The sequence below is a fragment of the Peromyscus californicus genome, unplaced genomic scaffold (genome assembly GCF_007827085.1).
Source record: "Peromyscus californicus insignis strain IS unplaced genomic scaffold, ASM782708v3 Scaffold_12__1_contigs__length_115047231, whole genome shotgun sequence".
In the NCBI taxonomy this organism is placed as follows: Eukaryota; Metazoa; Chordata; class Mammalia; order Rodentia; family Cricetidae; genus Peromyscus; species Peromyscus californicus.
In genome coordinates this window covers 58522571-58541901 of record NW_026294413.1, presented here as the reverse complement: position 1 = coordinate 58541901, position 19331 = coordinate 58522571, and the positions used below count along the sequence as shown (strand labels likewise).

Genomic DNA, 19331 nt, shown 5'->3' with positions numbered 1-19331 from the left:
ATAAATTTGGAATGCCTGTTTACTTAGGGCTTCTTTAGTGTCTTTCAATGGTTATATCCAAAGAAGTTGGAGAGAGAGGAGGCAAGGAGGAAGTAAAGAAAATTATGCCAAAATACTCAGAGATAGAGAAGCACAAAGGAATGGCTGGTTCCACTTGGGCTCCCATCTAATCAAGGCCCTTTCCAGGTGCTTCCAACTGAAATCCTCTGTGTGCTTAATATGGCTCTCAATTTAATTGTGAGCCAACATTTATTGAATGCTCACTATGTGCCAGGTTAGGTCTATGACATTCCTCAATACACCACCCCAATCTTCCAGCAACCTTACAGGTAGATGCCACCTCACTGTACATGACAAAACCAAAGCCCATGTCCACTATGGCTATGGAATGGTAGCACTTAAACTCACGTTCAAAAGGGAGTGTCCCACGTCCACACGCATACACACAGGATGATTTCTACATCTCCATGACTGTACTACACTATAACCACAATAATTAAAGCCAACACTCCCTTCATATTTAAAGTGTTTCTTTAAAAAAGAGAAAATGATCCACCGGTGTATCTTTGTCTGCACACTCAAAACCTGCCTACTACCCATCCATGCATATAGTACTATTTTCTTTTTCCCATTTCAGCCAAAATTGCCTCATCAAGTGGCAAAATTCTATCAGAACCCAAGCATGGGCTCTCTACACGTCATGGTTACCACCATCGCCAAGAGGCCTGACTTGTTCTGGAGGCCCATGACAATCAGGTATATGATTCAATCTAATCAAAGCTACCTAAGGAGACATCACTGCACCCAGGCTGACGCAGAAAGCCGGCAGCCACACCGCACCGGCAGTAGTTTTTACCTGTGCAGGCCAGGCACAGCGTACTCCAGACAACACAGTTCACACTGCTGAGCATTTCAGGAGCCACTTGGGGGGCGTGGGGGCGTGTTATTTCTGCTTGGCAGACAGAGAAGGGAGAAGTGGTGACTGGTGGAGGTTAGGAAAGCTGCTTCCAAAAATACAGCAAATAAGCTGAGGAGCCAGACACAAGCTCAGGTCTGTGTGGCCAGCACCCTGTGCACAGCTTCTCACCTGTCTACTATCTGTTTACTGACAAGAACCGCTTTGTCTCAGCTCCTTTTAGTAAATATGTTCTGTCTTCGAAATGGAAAAGAAAAACAAAACCTAAACAGGGCATGGCAGTGCGCTCCTGGAATCCTAGCACTCAGGAAGCAGAGCAAAAGGATGGCCAGTGTGAGGTCAGCCTGAGCCACTTAACAAATAAGGAAGGAGGAAGGTGGAGAGAGGGGAAATATGGTGTTGCAGTCTTTTGAAGTACATGCTTGATAATTCAGTAAATAATGTGATAATTACTTATTGGCAGGGATGGGGGGCTGGGAGGGGGGAGATTTCTATGATAAGTCAGAATAAAAAGTCCCAGAGATTAAAAAATTGTCACAAATGAACCATAAGAAGAAAAGGAAAACATGCAAGTCACTTCAGTTCACCACTGGGTGATCAAGAGGCAAAGACATTAAGGGTAGCCAAAAGATAAAGACAAGAAGTTACTGAAAGGGCTGAGAGAATCAAATAAGCATGTTCCAATGTGTGCCTTCCAGGCAAAGAAACACACAAAATACAGTGGTGCTTTCCACCAATGAATCGGTCAAGGTCTGTAATAGCTGGTGGTTATCGGAATCCAAGGTCACACACCTTTCTGAAATACAGGTAGACAAATGGAGGCTGTCCCAACCTTCAGCTCCACTTCCAGAAAGCCAGAATCACCAATAGGAAGAAAATGACCTGCAAGAACGTTCACACTACAACATTTAGGACAGGTGGCGAAGTTCAGTACACTCTGGGCCGCGCAGGCAGCAGGTATGGCCGGTACCTTTATGCTGTGTAAATGGAGATCATCTGTGATGAAAGTCTTAGCTTTTCCTCTCTTTGACTTAGAATATAGTCCTAGAAAATGAAATTGCTATTGATAAAGACCTACACACAAGATGTAAATGTCTCAGCATTCTTTCTACAATATATACAACAAAACACCCAAGAAGTTAAGTATGGCTAAATGTAAAACATGATGTTACTTATATGGACATCCGGCTGCAAACTTTTCAATAATTTTAAATAAGATGGAAACAGGTTACAATGATATATTAGTGGTAAAATAACATTCAAATCCATGTATCTGGGTAGAAAAAGACACATAAACAAAACACCAACTGTGGCTCTTTTATATTACAAAGTTATACAGGATTTTTTTTCATTCTTCCTATTTTTTTTCCCTCTCTCTCTAATATTCCAGCACTCGGGGGGCAGAAACAGACAGATCTCTGTGAGTTTGAGGCCAGCCTGGTCTACATAGTGAGTTCCAGGACAGCCAGACTTACATAGTAAGACCCTGTCTCAAAAAATGTTAAAAAAAAGAATGCTTTTTTGAAAATGCTATGTGAACCAGGCTAGCCCCAAACTCGTGACAGTCCTCCTGCCTCTGCCTTTACCTCCTGAACAATGGAATTACAGACTACTTATGGCTGGCTTTTTTTGCCAAGCATATTTCTGAAGCGAGGGAAGTGTGGGAAACAGTTTAACAAGGTCTCCAGGCACATCTTCCTAGTGCATTTTCTGGAACAATCAAGCTGTGGTGTGACAGAGATGGAACTGGTCTTCCTCAGGCTTCCATTTCTCAGGACTACAGGACCTTTCCTTTGTTCTGTGGCCTGGGTAACTGGTAGCATTAGCACCCCGGGCCTCTCTCTGGATGAGACGCAGGGCTAAAGCAAAAGCTGGCTGGCCAGTTTGTAAAGCAGCCTGTGACTACGGAGAACAGAGTTCTACCCTGGCTTTACAGCTGCCACCTTCTGATTCACCAACCCTTCACAACGCCTCTCCTTCCCGACTCACAAGCTCTGGGCACTTTCTGTTTTTTTGAGGCAGAGTCTATGTAACCCAGGCTAGCCTCAAACTCCTGATGATTCTGGGATCAAGTCAGGGGCCACCGCACCCTGCTTAGTCCCTTTTGAACGCCTAAAAGGAAGAGGCTAGAGCAACTGGCCTCAAAGACCCTCAGGACTCTAGGACTTTACTGACCTACAAGCACCTTGTCCAGGAAATGCCCGGATGCTGATGTGTTTTTTATAGGAAGGACAAACACCACTGTGTCAGGCCAAGGCTTCGATGCTCCAGACCTCCCTCCACTCCAAGCCCTGTGCATGGCACTTACCTTGAAGCACCCCTCCCCCAACCCAGCCCCCCTCCATTTTCCAGAGAGTCCATTAACAACAACTTTGGGGCCTTATCAACAGTTCATTCAAAGCCACAGTGCTTTCAGTATTTTACAACTAAGAAATAAAGGAAGTCACCATGGGAGGAGTCAGTCAAGACTGGGAGAAAACCCAAGACACAAAAAGCTATCAGCTGGATTTCTGCAGAGGAAATCCAATAGAGATAAGGACAAAGCAAACACTTTGATCTCAAACCGTGTGAGAACGACTGCCCTTAACTGAGCACAGGCCTGGGCACTGGCAGGGCTGGGATTCCAGCTACTGTGATCAGTGCGGCAAGGAAATACAACTGTTTAGGAAAAGCCCATCACCTTGAATTTGGTCTTGCTCCGCGGCTCCCCCCAGCCCCCGCCCGCCTGCCCAGCCCGCCCAGCCCCAACAAAGTGGAGGCTGAAAAGCAAAGGCAGCAGCTGTGTCCTGAGCACTGTGTGCGGAGTTCTGTGATCTGTGCTGAGAACCACGCTGAAGAAGGTCATTAACACGGCAAATGGAGGGCAGAGGACGCAAGAGCTGGCGAAGGGATTGAAAACCGCCAAATAAGAAACAGCTGGTGGGAACGGGAATACTCTGAGGACAGCAGAGGCCTCCAGAGCCACACAGACAAATGAAGCTGGCCAGTAAGGACAGCAAAATGCAGTCTGTCAACACCTGACCCATTCACGGTCCTCAATATGTAGCACAGACCCTGCAATATTTTCCTCACAAGACGACCAAAGTAGTGATTTTTAACATGTAATCTCCCTATTTCTAAACGTCTCTAAGTTGGGCAAGCCTTATCTGATTCAAACAAACACCAGTGTGCAGCCTGTGTCAAAGTGAAGAAGGAATCATGGCGACTGTCTGCCCACATGTGGAATTTCTCTACGTCTACGCAGTCCAAAGTGGTGACACTTGGAGACAAAACCACAGCTAAGGAAATCCCTTGAGGACTGAGGCGACAAGCTGGGGTACTGTAAGGCTTCAGTGGGGGCAGATCAGTAAACACTGCTGACCAGTTTAAGAACCCTACCACTTACCATGTCCAGCTTCAGTCAGGTCTCCCAGGCTCTCAGTCTTCTCCGCTACATATCCCCCTCCTCACCTCACCCCCACCCAGCAATCTGTTAACATTTAGCCTCTAATCTATCAGTAACTTGTCTTTTAGACAAGTTTTTTTTTAATGTGTATGAGTGTTTTGCCTGAAAGTATGTATGTGCAGCACATGCATGCCCGGTGCTTGTGGAGGTCAGAAGAGGGCATCAGATCCCCTGAAAGTGGAGTGACGAATGGTTGTGAGCCAGCATGTGGGTGCTGAGAACCAAGCCCAGGTTCTCTGCAAGAGCAACAAGTACTCTTAGCCGAGTCACCTCTCCAGCCCCTCGGTGACTTTGGAGAATAAATTCTTAACCTGGTGGTGATGGCAGTGGTGGCGAGTTCGGTGATGGTGGCAATGGCGTATGCCTTTAACTCCAGCACTCAGGAGGCAGAGACATGCGGATCTCTCAGTTCAAGGCCAGCCTGGTCTACAGAATGAGTTCCAGGACAGCCAGGGTTAAGAATAAATTCTTTTTGTTTTTTTCTTTTAATGATTTTTACTTATTTTTATTGTATGTGCATTGGTGTTTTGCCTGTATGTACATCTGTGTGAGGGTCTCAGATCCCCTGGAACTAGAGTTACAGACAGTTGTGAGCTGTGATGTAGATGATGGGAACTGAATCTGGGTCCTCTGGAAGAGCAGCCAGTACTCTTAACAACTGAGCCATCTCTCCATCCCCTAAAGAATAAATTCTATGGAAGAAAAAAAAAAGAAAAAAACTCCACAAAGACGGCAAAGAACTTATACAGCAATTAAAGACACTATTATAATCCACCATCACATTGTACTTACATTTTTTAATTTATTTTTAAACATTTACTATCTGTGTGTGTGTGTGTGCGTGCGTGCGTGCGTGCGTGCGTGCGTGCGTGCGTGCGTGCGTGTGTGTGTGTGTGTGTGTGTGTGTTCGCGCCTATGTATGTGCCCAAGGAGGTCAGAGGGGTGTTGACTCCCTGAACCTGGAGATCCAGGCAGTTGTGAGCTGCCTGATGTGGGTGCTGGAATCGAACTTCAGGTCCTCTACAAAACAATGTGCTCTTAAACACAGAGCCATTTCCCCAGCCCCATGAGTTTACATATTTTAACTGTCTTGTTACATATGCTGAGGGCATATTCCCAACCTATTTCTATTTTATATTCCTCCCTCGGGATACGTAATATTTCTGTTGGAAAGGAAAATATTTAAAAGGGGTTGAAAACACTGAAAATGATGACATGTGAGGTAATGGGGATAACAGGGTAAAGCGTCCACAAAACAACCGTCGGGGTGTTAATCATTAACATCATGGCCAATCTCAAAGGTACTGGGCCAGCCAAACAGAGGAACATACAAAAGCCATAGTGACTAATCAGCGGTGATAGTTTACGGCAGGCACAGGAGTTGACTAGACCCCCTGCTCTTCCACACATTACTGCTAACACAGCTTTGCTCACTGGCCGATGGACCCACGCAGGTATTAATTACTGGATACATTCGATTCTGCTCTATATCATGTAGGCGCTGGTCTCCTTCTTCAATAGACTCTACCATTCTCCTTTCTCCATCCCTGGGATTTTAATGGGTCATGTGGATGCCTCTGAGCAATACTCTGCACCACACATTATGGCCTATGTAGAGGAACACGATACTAAATGAGTTTCTGTGTCCCTCTGTACTTCAAGGTTACAGGTTTGTGTGTTCGTTTTTGTTTTTTAGATCCTGCTTCTCTTACACCTACCTACAAGACTCCTGAAAGACTGCAAATGTGAAAAGAGCATGTGACCGGTTCAGGCAGGAGAGGACGGTGCTCAAAGGTGAGCTGACCTCTGCCCTTAAGTTCTCCATTTCATCTGCCCACGATTTGCTACTTCATGGAACCTACATGTCAGCTGCCTCGTTACTACAGATTTTCAAAGGAAACAGATACCAACAGTAAACAAAAATAAATAAAATATATGTTGGTTTGCTTGTTTTTGTTTTTTTTTTCTGACACAGGTAGTCCAGGTTGGCCCCAAACTCCCTTATGTAGCTAAGGATGACCTGTGGGCTCCTGATGCTCCTGACCACCCAGCAAGAGCTTGCTTCAGATGTGTGTTACCACAAGCTGCCTGGAGAGAACAGCTTACCCCAAACTTTCTCAACTACACTTAGTTCTCCAGCAAAGATTAGTGAGTAACTTTCGAAGGTTTAATTAAAGGCCCTTGGTTCTCAGCCCTTGCTTCACTACACTCTACACAAAGACAGTTACAGCCTCCCCAAGGCTACATCCCGGGAGATGCTCTTATGTCTAATCCCTGATTCTACTTCCAACAATACTTTGAACCCCTCCCCAGAGTCACCACCAAAGCCAGGGCTGTAGCTCGATGGTACACTGCTTGCCACTATGGCATGTGGGAAGCCCTGGGTTCTATGGGTAAAAAACAAACTTAGTCACTTCTCAGGTGACAGGAACAGCTTTGCTCCTAACTCCAGTACCACCTCTTCTACTAACCTTCCTTGACCCCGAGGCTAGAGCTCACAACCTATACCAGGTTGGTCTGGAACTCATTCCTGGTGAGCCTCTTGTCCCAGCCTTCCCAGCGCTGGGATTATAGGTGCAGACCACCACACCCTAGCCTAGCACCTTTACACCCCACACAGCCTCTTCCAGCCAGCACACTTTCTTCTCAAAGTTTCTAGCATAGTTTGGACCCTTCCCTTCTCCTCGAACCCGTTTCTCTCTCCTATCTGGTCACTGAGTCTTTGCACTCACAGGCAGAAACTCTCAGACCTAGTCACTAAGAGATCCCAACATACACCAAATATTTAATAATGGGTTTTCTTCTAGAAAAATGAGGGCTGAGAGAATTAAGAGACACACACACACACACACACACACACACACACACACACACACACACACCACAAACTGTTAGTTCTACCCCTCACCTCTGGTGACCAAACACTCGTCTCAAGAATTCTGAAGATGCAAGGTCTGAGTGCCATGGCTACAGCCTGCAATCCCACACTACAGAGGCTGAAGCAACAGGCTCGACCAAGAACTCCGGGCCAGCCTGGGCTACACTGGGTCACCCTGTCTCAAACAACCAAGCAAAACAAAAAGCCGCACAATTCTGAAGCTCCACAATCTGAAGTCTCCAGAAAGCAATAATTCGCTAACTTCAACCCTCAGGCTCCCCACAGGCAAAGGGCAGGAAATTCTCACAGGAAAGGGTATGTTTAACCCACCAAATAAGAGTTTAAGAAAGTGGCTTTTCTTTCATCACAAATTACTTCAAAGTCCTACTCTGGAGTAAGTTGTTGAGAAAGCCTCGTTTCACTCAAGGTTATCAATTCCCCAGGGGGAACCACCCTCCAGATTCTACAGAGTTATCGTCATTGGGCCAGAGGGGAAGACTAACTGATAAGCAATAGTCAGCAAACTCCGTGGTTGGAACATTGGGTGGATGGATAGATGGACGGATGGATGGACGGACGGACCGGGAGATGAGGGGGATCAGGGAGACCAGCGTTGAAACGCCAGACTCTCCACACTGAAAGAACAAGACAAAGTGAAAAGAAGCAACACTACAGCCACCTCTTAAATCACACATTGCGTTTCCTCCTCCCCCCAAAAGAACAGGACCTGACAAAGGCCTTGCGAATTTAAAGAGCAACAATCCAGGCTGGGAGGAGCTGACACCCACTGAGTTTCAATGGGCTGAGGGCCATGGGTATATCAACAGGGGCTAAGCAGCAGGCATGGCTGTGGGGCTAGGGAAAGCACCCGGTGCTGCCCGGCTCATCCCTAAGGCTCTGATCTAGAGCTGCCGACTGCAGAGCAGACACCCCATTCGGGGCGCACAGACCTGCATCCCTCAGCCCTGTGCTGCGGCACACCCAGGCCCCGGGCGGACACAGAGCACAGCAGCACCTGGACCCCTGGCAGGAAGTGGCCACCTGGAGAGAAGAGCCCGATGGGCAGCGGCGCGCAGCTGTGCCGGGAGAGCCGGCCAGATGTGGGAATGAGCACGGGGAGGTGGGGGCCGCGCTTCCACGGGAGATGCTCCCGCAGGTCACTAGTGCCCGGCCCCAGCGGAGCGAGGCCCCCGGCGCGGGGCAGGCCTACTCGGCTGCGCCGCCACAACAGCTTCCAGGCACAGCCACTCTCGCTCCTGCCCGCCACGGCCGCGCGCTCCAGGCTGCCGGGTCCTTCCCGCCAGCCCTTCCTGCCCTGTCCGGGTCCTCAGGCTCCCACGCCACCCGGACTCTTACCAGCTTCCAGGCAGAGACCAGCCACCGCCGTCTCCTGCACAAAACTCCGCTTCCCACAAGCCGCTCCGGCTGCGGGCTGCGCGCCTCCCAGGCCGCGCCGGATCCTCCGCTCCCCCTGCCGGCCGGCGGCCATTTCCGACCGGCAACGGCGGAACTTGCCGAAGCCCAGGGACGGAAATGGCCGAACCTGCGTTTGCCTGGGAGAGAAGAATGCAGAGGTGTTCGTGACTTTCCGGAGTCACCCGGAGGTGGAGGCGGAGGAGGTGGTGGGCTCTGCCCTCCCCGGTCCTAGGCGCAGGCTGGGTGCTGGTGATTGTTAGAAGGGCCAGGCATGTGGGCTTGAGGAGGGGCCCCACTAATCCGAGTAACTCCTCAGCCTAAAAATAAACTCATGCCCGCGCTAGCTATGACCCACAGTTCTGAAACACTTTTAAATATTTAGCTGCAAATAAAGGGCAGGGCTGATGCCAAGGAAACAAAAATAAACAAAAACCCGGGGCTTTGCAAAAACAGCAGGTTAATCTATTGAGAACTGAAGACTAAAAAGAATGTCTTTTAATTACTTTAAAGCCAGCCCCCATAATTTGGGAATTGGCAAGATCCCCTCAAATACCCAAAAGAAAGAGATGGAGGATGGGGGTAGCAATCCTAAAAGAAGCACGGGGTCACCAGAACTAATTTAGAAAATAGTTTTAAATCTTCTTTCCCCCTTTTTTTTTTGGGGGGGGGCGGGGGTAGAGGGGTGTTGAGACAGGGTTTCTCTGGGGACCCCTGTCTGTCTTGGAACTCACTCTGTAGACCAGGCTGGACTCGAACTCACACAGAGATCCACCTGCCTCTGCCTCCCAAGTGTTCGGATTAAGGGCATGCACTACCACTGCCTGGCTTAAAATTGTCTTTTAAAATTCACAGTTGCAGTATAATCTAAAATCAGACTTCTTCAACATATTTATTTTAATCCCCTGAAACAAAGCTATTATTACCCCAGGCCTTCCTCAGCGGAACCCAGACACACCCAGCCAGGTTGGCTCCTAGCCATCGCCGTGTTTGGGTGGTCTGTTCCGTTAAGGAGAACTGCCTCCCAGAGATGGCTTCACAGCTGCTGACCCTTCCACCTGCCCCTCTTGGGAGAGCCCGTGCCCACTGCTCAGAGCAGGGAGGACGAGAAAACAGGATTCCACTCCCACGCTGGACAGTTTGAATTAACCATTCTTTTTCCAAAACAACTTTTAAAAACTCCAGCAACCTATTTTCTGGAATCCTTTCCTCATCCTCCTGGTCTCTCCATGCGTCTCCAAGTCAGGCTCAGCTCTTTCCCTTGTGCCCTATTTTACTTTTCTGTCACTGTGATAAAACACCATGACCAAAAGCAGCTCGGGGAGGAGAGGGTTTATTAGCTTATACATCCCAATCGTCTTTTTCTTCCTATCACTGAGAGGAACTAAAGCAGACACGTAAAAGCAGGGCAGGACCCTGCAAGGTAGAAACTGAAGCAGAGGCCATGGGGGAATGCTGTTTACTGCCTTGCCCCCTCCCCGCCCCCATGGCTGGCTCAGTTTGTTTTTAATACAACTAGAGACCACCTACCCAAGGGTGGCACCGCCCACAATGGGCTGGGCCCTCTCACATCAATCCTTAACCAAGAAAATGCCCCCCCACGTGCTGACTGACAGAGGAGTTTCTCCCCCCACTTCCCTTTCTCCCCCTCTCCCCCTCTCTCTTCCTCCCCTCCTTCCCCCTGTCCCTCTCTCTCCACTTGAGGGGAGAGCATTTTAAGAAAGGCTCTCTCTCTACATAGCCATGACTGTTCTAGAACTCACTATGTAGACCAGGCAGACCTGAAACTCAGAGATCTGCCTGCTTCTGCTGGGATTAAAGGCATGGGCCACCACAGCCACACCTGAGGTTCCCTCTTCTCAGAGGACTCTAGCTTGTGTCAAGTTGACAAAAAAAAAAAAAAAAAAACAAAAAAAAAAACCCTAACCAATGCACCATCCTTCTCCCTTTCCTTGCTAAGGACATGTTACTCTCCTCTCTCTTATGGTTGAGAACAGGAGGTAGAAACTGACTAGTGGGGACAGTGACCACCAGCTCCTTTCTTGTCATAACTTTGTCCTTGCCAGAGGCCAAAGATGCCACAAGTGCCTAAGCCTAGTGTCCATGGCCTGAGGCTAAAGATGCCAGGAAGGGGGTCTCTATTTCTCTCCCCACCAAAAGAGTACCCTTTCCTGGAAACCATAGTGAGGCTGTGACCCAAACTGCAAGGATCTTGACACCTGTAATGAAAACTGGACTGACCAATTCATCTTCTACCCTTCCTCCATCCACTAAAGCCCCATTAGGTCCCAGGCAGGGAAGCTCAATGGGACCCCACTCCATCTTCAGGACCCCTGCCACTGCCTTGGAGCTCAGCCTCCTTTCGCTCCCTTCAGGCTCCTATAATACTTACCACCCCCTCAAAAAAAAACAAAAAACAAAAAACAAAAAAAAAAAACTAACCCTCTGTGGTCCATGAATTTTATTCTTTGAATTTGAGAGACAAGAATTGGAATGCCTCTGCCTTGCAGGTGACTTGTTTTGTTTTATTGTTGTTTTTGAGACAGGGTTTCTCCGTGTAGCTTTGGTGCCTGTCTTGGATCTCGCTCTCTAGACCAGGTTGGCCTCAAACTCACAGTATCCGCCTGGCTCTGCCTCCTGAGTGCTGGGATTAAAGGCTTGTGCCACCACCACCACCCGGCTGCAGGTGACTTCTGATGGCCACTGGGTTTCCAGGGCCCTAACCTCTTGAGCTAAGCACAACAGAGCTGAGAAAGGCTCCACCACCACCGAAGATGCCAAGATATTCCTGTATCACTATTTTCTTTGTCATGAACACCAGCCTCTTCCTTTTACTAGAAACAAATATACACATCCCAAAGCCTCACCTCACGACCACTGCTGACATATCAAAATAGAACTTCTTCCCATTTGTTGAGGAAAGTCGGGGAAGCAGGAGCAGAGTTTATAAACGGAAGAACTGAAAACGGGGAAAGCTTTGTCCGCTTGGAAGTTCCTTTAACCGTTCATCTACTTGGCTTCCTTCCAGAGGGAGATCTGTATCTGCAGCAGGCAGGAAGTGCCCAGTGTGCAATGGGACAGGATAGGAGACAAGGTAAGAATTTCCAGGGGTTGGTTCATCTCCATATTGGCAAGAGCTGACTTGCAGATACCAGCTGCCCGGAGGACTTAGTCATCCTGTGGATTTGAATACATAACACATTGCTGTTTCTCACTCTGACTTACTTGATTGTAACTGTACCTAAGCTTTAGAGAGAGAGAAAAAAGAAAAGATTCACCTGAAACTGGACATTAGGCTTGGCGGCTGCTCCCAGCACACCTCTCATCCTCAGGAGTCAGTCAGCCTGCTCTTGCCTGCTCCTCCCTGCTCCTCCTCCTCCTCCAACCCGTCAATCTCCTGCCCCAGCTCCTGCTCCTTCTAAAAGGTGTGCCAAACCAGCCCTGTGACTCTGGCTTTTCCTAACACCTCCTTTCTTGCCGCTTTAAGCGGTGGCTTGAGTATCAGTTGCAACAGCAACAGTTTCCTCGCTGCGGGACTCCGGCTCCTTGTTTGGCGGTGGTGCCCTAGATTCCTCCACAGCCGCAACATCCCGTGAATGCATATTTTATGAATACTTAATTGCCAGGCAGTAGGTTACACCCTTTCCATGCCTGCTGTCTCTCTCTTTTTTTAGTCTGGCTAGGAGATACCACCCTATGGAGGGGAAGTGAAACTTCAGGAAGTTCCAGGAAGCAGGTGCTTGGGCCACAGAGTACAGGGCAGAGCCCAGACTCCAAGCTGTCCTAACTCCGAACCCCACTTTCTTGACCAGAACAATCTAGTTTATGTCACCACGATATTAAGTTTACCATTTCCCGCAGTGAATTCATCTCTATCCCTTCCTCCTTGCTCTCCCGGAATGCCCTAGTTTATAATGACTTCACCTCCATCTTTCTTTCCTAAGACAGAAACCACAAAATGGGCATAATCTTCAATGTCTCTCTTTATACCTACATTCAGTCAGTCTCTAAGACCTAAAGCCTTGTGTGGCAGTTTGAATGTAATTGGCCCCCATTATCTCTTAGGGAGTGGCACTATGAGGAGGTGCGGCTTTGTTTGAGTGGGTATGGCCTTACTGGAGGAAGTGTGTCACTGTGGGGGCAGGTTTTGAGGTTTCCTGTGCTCAGGACACCACCCAGAGTCTCAGTCGACTTCCTGCAGCCTGCAAGATGTAGGACTGTCAGCTACTCTTCCAGCACCATGTCTGTCTGCATGCCGCCATGCTCCCCACCATGATGATAATGGACTGAACCTCTAAAACTATAAGCAAGTTCCCAATTAAATGTTTTCCTTATAAGAGTTGCCATGTTCATGGTGTCTCTTCACAGCCATAGAAACCCTAACTAAGACACCTTGATCCCAGGGTCTCCACCACCATCTTTTGAAATTCTAATACCTTTCCTGGATCAAGTCCCCTTTATTCCTCCCATGGACTTGTTGTCTCATTACCAAAATTTCTGGCTCAAAAAACTTTATCATAATCACAGTGTAGTCTTTCTTCTAGAAAGGAGCTGAAGTTACAATACACACAACAAAACTAACCTTCACTAGCCTCACCATGGATGGAGCTTTTACAGCACGTATTGTCTCTACTTTACATTATGGAACTTATTCAGAAATAGGTTTACACTGTGATTTAACAACCACGTAAAGAGATCCCTGTCTGTCTTAAGGGATTAGGATAGGAAATTAGGAATCAGGGAAAAGAGGACCGATCCATTATGCCTCTGGTCCCCAACAGTGATCCAGAAGACAAATGTGATTGCTTCCATTTGGATCATATGTCCACCCCTAGATCAACTCAACTTAGCCAAAGCAACAGATCACCCCAGACCTACCTATAAATAGAACATATGTTCAAAGGACAGAGGCAAGTTGAACAGGTGAGCACCTATCAGAGTTACCCAGTGTTGACGACACCACTGTGCCCTCACACCATGACAGTCACCTGAAGAAGAGAAGACTCCCAGAGAAAGTCAAACAGTGTTCTCATAGAAGAGTATCAGTTCAACTACACAGGATGAAGATGAAGAGAATTAAACACATACTCCATAAGCTGCTGGTGGTAAACAGTCAACATCAACAAGTACAAGTTCAACAGAAGTTCACAGTGTCACTATAAAAGAATGGCGCACACCTTTAATCCCAGCACTTGGGAGGCAGAGGCAGGCGGATCTCTGAGTTCAAGGTCAGGCTGGTCTACAGAGCGAGTTCCAGGACAGCCAGGGCTACACAGAAAAAACCCTGTCTTAGCAAAAAACAACAACAAAAAGAATAGACAAAAGGGGCTTACAGGGCTGGGGAGGCAGCTCAGCTGGCAGAGCGCTTGTCTAGCACATATAGACTGTGTGGTGGTGCAGGACTGTAATCGCAAAATGGAGGGTTGGAGGCAGGAGGATCTACAGTTGAAGGGCTTCCTCAGCTATAACCTGGGATATACGATTCCATGTTTTTTTTAAAAAAAAAGATTTAACAAAACTGAAAACTTACGCAAATGGCCAGCAGCAGAGGACCAGCTAAAAGCATGGTGTAGTCACACAGAATATGAGTGAGCGCTATGCAGCTCTGCATCAGACACTGCTGTGAATTCTGTGCTTCACACAATGCTCAGGCAAAGGAATCGGGCCTGGAGAGATGACTCAGCAGGTGTGAGCACTGGCTGCTCTTGCAGAGGACCTGGGTTCAGCTCCTGGTACCCACATGGCTGCGAGTCACAACCATCCCTGGGTAACTCGGGTTCCAGAGGAATCCCCCCACTCTCCTGACCTCCTCAGGCACTAGGCAAGCACATAGAGCACAAACACATATGCAGGTCAAACATTCAGGCTCATACAATAAAAATCTACTTTCCAAAGAAGAAAAGGGATCCAGATACAAAATAAGGATATAGTCTATAATTCCCAAATTTGAGGTATAAGAACATACAAAAACTAATCCGATTGTTCAGAGTGGAGAGGGGAGTAGGCATGCAGCTACAGGTTTGGGTTTTTAGGTTACCCTCTGAACATAGATGTGTTCAATTTGTCAAAATTCATCCAGATGCCCTTTTATTAACATATATCATCCTTTTAATATATAATTGGGGTACTGCCATGTGGTTACCCCAGAGCTGCCAGTGGCCAGCCTGTTCCAGCAGTCCTAAGAGAAGGCTGACATACTGCATGCACAACCTCATCCCATCTGGCTTGGAAATGTGGCAGCAGCATGCTGGGAAGCAGTCACATGACAAGGACTGCTCAACTAATATTTTACATAGACTTGGGGGTGTTTCTAGACACATACAGGGGTGGTACACCAAAAAAGCTGGTCTACAGAAAGCAAAATAGAGCCAACCCTTGGAGGGAAGTGGGCACCACCAGGAGAGATGGAGTAAGCAGCCTGCAAGGCTGCCGACATTTAGTTCTGAGATTTTCCACCTTCCCCAGCTGTCATGGGGGCTGGGGGCTGGATGCAATTGCTTGAGTCATTACCAAGAAAACCTTGAAGTCATTTGCATTAACACGAAGAGCCTTCTGTTCCTGGCAACCAAGCACACCTCGCCTGACGTCATTAATAAGCTGAAATAACTGAGTGGTAGTTACATGCTGACACGTCTCTGAGCGCTTATCATGAATCATCTCATTTAATACTTGAACAACACAGCACAGTCAGCATTGTGATTATTCCTACCTCCCCAGAAGAGGAAAACGGAAGCCCAGAGGGGTTAACTTACTTGTTCAAACCTCATAACCTGGGAAGTGGTATCGCCAGGTGTGAGACTCAGGCAGCCCCGTCCAAAGCCTGACATCTTAGCATGAAGAAGAATGCTAAGGACCGCAAGGCAAATTGTGGCCTGCATCTGTGGATTGGACTAAGTCGTCTGGTTTATTAAAGTGAGTTCAAGTGCAGAAGAAGTCGGTAAGCATCTCTTTCCTTCACAAGGGGTTGATAGTTTGAGTTAGAGAAACGGGAAGGGCTATACAGCACAGCTATATGAAACAAAACTGAATGCCGGAGGGATGCCTCTCGCAAAGGACCTAGGTTCATTTCCTAGCACCCACATGTCAGCTCACAGCCATCCAGTTACAGGAAATCCAATGTCCTCTTCTGACCTGCCTGGGCAGCAAGCACATGATGCATATCCATACATGCAGACAAAATGCTCATGCACATGAAATAAGTAAACCTAAAAAATAATTTTAAGACACAAAAAAACCAAGCTGTGTTCGTTCACCAAGAAAAGTATTTACAGATCTCATCAAACATGTTCCCTCAGGGAGGAAGTCCCTGCTGGTGACTTATTCTTCCCAACTGGTGACTACCCAAGAGAAACCTGGATGTCAGTCCAATGGATGAGAAATTAATGTCAGAATGCCTCAAGTTTTAGGGAAGGGGGCACCCATAGTCACTTCCCCAGGACAGCTGCCAGACCCATAAGCCACTCAGCAAAGATGCCACTGGTGACCTCACCAACCTTCAAAAGTGGAGATTCAGGAGCTGTCCGTGAGTTTTAGTGAGACAAGCACTTGTTCAATCTGTAATACTCAGATTTAAAAAAAAAAAAAATTGCTGAAAACCGCTGTTGAAGATCTTTTCTATATATAAGTGACTGAGCAATGTTGTGGCTTATAATTAGAACAATGTATGACAATTTCTAGATTATGGCTCAAGGTCACTCTTCCCATTCCCCGACTGTCAGAGCCAAAAGAGAGAAAGGTTGGTCCCCAGGCTCTATGGGCAGCGCTCAGTCCACGGCTAAATGGCTCATTTTCAAAGTCCTGGCTTTGATGTTACCTTTTAAAAGCGGCTGGCTTTTCTCTGCCAAAATTGGCGGAGCATTTGGGGTGGTGAGCAGATAATTTATGGCAAGGAACACCAAGTTAACATCAGCTTCAAGCCAAAGCACATTTTATTGTTTAAAGAAAAAAAAAACAAACCCATTTGTAGATGGGGGTGGGGGCGTGGCTAGTAAAACACTTTGCCAAGGGAAGTAGGAGGCCCCCGGGTTTGGTCCTCAGCACTGCAACACACACACACACACCACACACACACACACACACACACACACACACACACACACACACACACACACAAAAAAAAAAAAAAAAAAAAACACTATTTTGTTAAGTCATTAACACCATGTCATAGCATTGCCTTATGGCTATGAAAAACAAATTGTGTTCTAGCTTCCTTCCAGGAACCTTAGCCTAATTCAATCCTGTTATCTGCCTTGAGACAGCTAACCTGAGCTGGACAAGTAGTCCTAATACTGGAGCTGAACATGTAGCTCAGTGGTGGAGGACTTTGCCTAACATGGGCAAGATCCTACGTTTCATTCTCAGCACCTCAAATAAGAAAAAAAAAAAATCCCATTAGCAAGGACCAGTAGTAGATATCAAAATGTCACTAACATTTTCTAAGCCTGGTCCTGGGGAGTTCTGTCTGATGACACAAAGCTCCCCCACCCCCACCCCTCAGCAAACACGAAGGCACTGAAAACTCATCCTAAGTTAAATCATTGAGTAGCAAAGATGATCAGACCAAACACACCACAACATCCTCCGTTTGAGGGACTTAGTGTCATGACAGCCATAACCAGAGAAAAGCCGTAAAATTAGGCAAGGTGGTGGCTGCGCTCCAGAGTCACATTTGTATGCAGCTCTAAGCCTGTCCTCACCCCAGGAAGTCATCCAGAGATTGAAAAAAGTCAGCTGCTGATACCTTTCACCTACAAACATCTTCTGTGGAGAAGGCCTTCCAGCTGGCAAAATGTCACAGAGGTTTTGTTTTTAATTGAAAAAATAATTTTTTTTCATACAATATATTCTGATCATACTTTTTTCCTGCCCCAACTCTTCCCAGATCCTACCCACCCACTCAACTGCACATCCTCTCTCTCTCTCTTTAAAACACAAGCAAATGACAAAAACAAAGCAAAAATGCACACAATGAGAGTGTGAGCACACAGAGAAAACAAACGATACAGGCAGGCAAGACCAAAAAGACACAACATGCCCAAACAAAGCAATTTGAGACCAAGTCTACAAAGACACCCTGGGGTTCATTTTGTGTTGGCCATCTATTGCCAGGCATGGGGTCTGCTCTGAAGTGAGGTTAATATACCCCCAGTGAGACTCCATTGAAGAAAATTAGTTTTTCCTTTGCAAGCAAGTATCATTTGCACCTAGGTTCTTGGTTAGGGGTGGAACCCCACCTGGCTTGAACCTCTGAGGGCCCTATGCATGCTACTATACAGTCCCTGTGAATTCATATTTGCATCTGTCCTGCTGTGTTTGGAGGGTACCAGTTCCTGGGAGTCATCCATCCGCTCTGGTTCTTACAATCTTTCTGCCTCCTCTTCTAAATAGCTCCCTGAGCCCTGAGGGGAAGGTTTTAAAGAAGACATCCCATTTAGGACTGAGTGCTCCAACACAGAGGTTCTTAAGGAACATCAATGAAGCTGGACCTGGTGAATCTTGCCTATATTCCCAGCACTTGGGAGTAAAGGGAGGAGGATCAGAAAGTCAAAGCTAGCCCCCAGCTACCTAGCAAGTTTGAGGCCAGTCTGGAACACAAAAGACCTTGTCTTTAACAAATACATACATATATAAACTTAGTTAATTTTTATTTATGGGTATATTTGTATGTGTTTGTGCGAGCATATGCCCCATGTGTGAAGATGCCCATAGAGGTCAGAAGAAGAGGGCACGGGATCCCTAGAGTTGGAGTCACAGATGGTTGTGAGCCACCTGGTACTGGGAACTGAACTAAGTCCTCTGCAAGAGCACCAAGTACTCATAACCACTGAGCATCTCTCCAGCCACATCAATGTTTTTCTTAACCAATATGGCTAGAAAAATCAAAGTTCAATGCATGACTTCCAAAAGTACTCACACTGCACACTATCAAAAGATGAGTTGCAGCCGGGCGGTGGTGGCCCACGCCTTTAATCCCAGCACTCGGGAGGCAGAGCCAGGCGGATCTCTGTGAGTTCGAGGCCAGCCTGAGCTACCAAGTGAGTTCCAGGAAAGGCGCAAAGCTACACAGAGAAACCCTGTCTCGAAAAACCAAAAAAAAAAAGATGAGTTGCTTGTTAACATCTGGAGCTTCTATATGGGGTGAAAAAACCAGTCGTTCCTACCAACCAGAACTTCAAAAAGAAAAAACAATGTGTAGGTATTAAACTAGTTCATAAAGGCTTGCAGCAGGACTCTGTTGGAGAAAATTTCCATTTTCATTAATATCACTAACATTAATTCTCAATCTCAGTACTGGGAACATAACTACGTAAGGAGCCAAGTAACTCTCAGAACAAAATAATCCTCATCCCTCCCCCAACCCAAGGCACCAGCCAGAAATATGGTCACATTTTCATGGCTACATCTGAACCATATGTGACCGTATTTCTACAAATCCACCAGTTTGAGGAACAAAAATTCAATTATCCAAAGTCCATCTCTTATGGGGAATGTTCACTCATGGACATGCGTAATTACATCATGTTATAGACATTCATGATTACATCATATTAAGAGAAGCTTATCCCTAAGGTGATGAGGTGACCACTCAGAACACTTGACAGAAATGACACACCAAAAAATGCATCAGAAATACATCAACTTCACGTGATATATAAAGTACATATGGAAATTCTGTTAAA

General features: G+C 46.9%; 1 protein-coding gene across 6 annotated transcripts in view; it reads right to left on the bottom strand.

Annotated features, from left to right (window-relative positions):
* Extl3 (exostosin like glycosyltransferase 3) overlaps positions 1-19331 on the bottom strand; it is a 95741-nt gene that overhangs the window by 35827 nt on the left and 40583 nt on the right. For 3 of the 6 annotated variants that reach the window (XM_052732935.1, XM_052732933.1, XM_052732936.1), the window contains exon 1: positions 8596-8870. The exons of 2 other annotated variants lie outside the window; for them this stretch is intronic. The gene's annotated coding sequence lies outside the window, so the exon portion shown is untranslated. Of the gene's footprint in view, positions 1-8595; positions 8874-19331 lie in introns of those variants that run through there. One more of the 6 variants, XM_052732939.1, reaches the window with a different exon arrangement.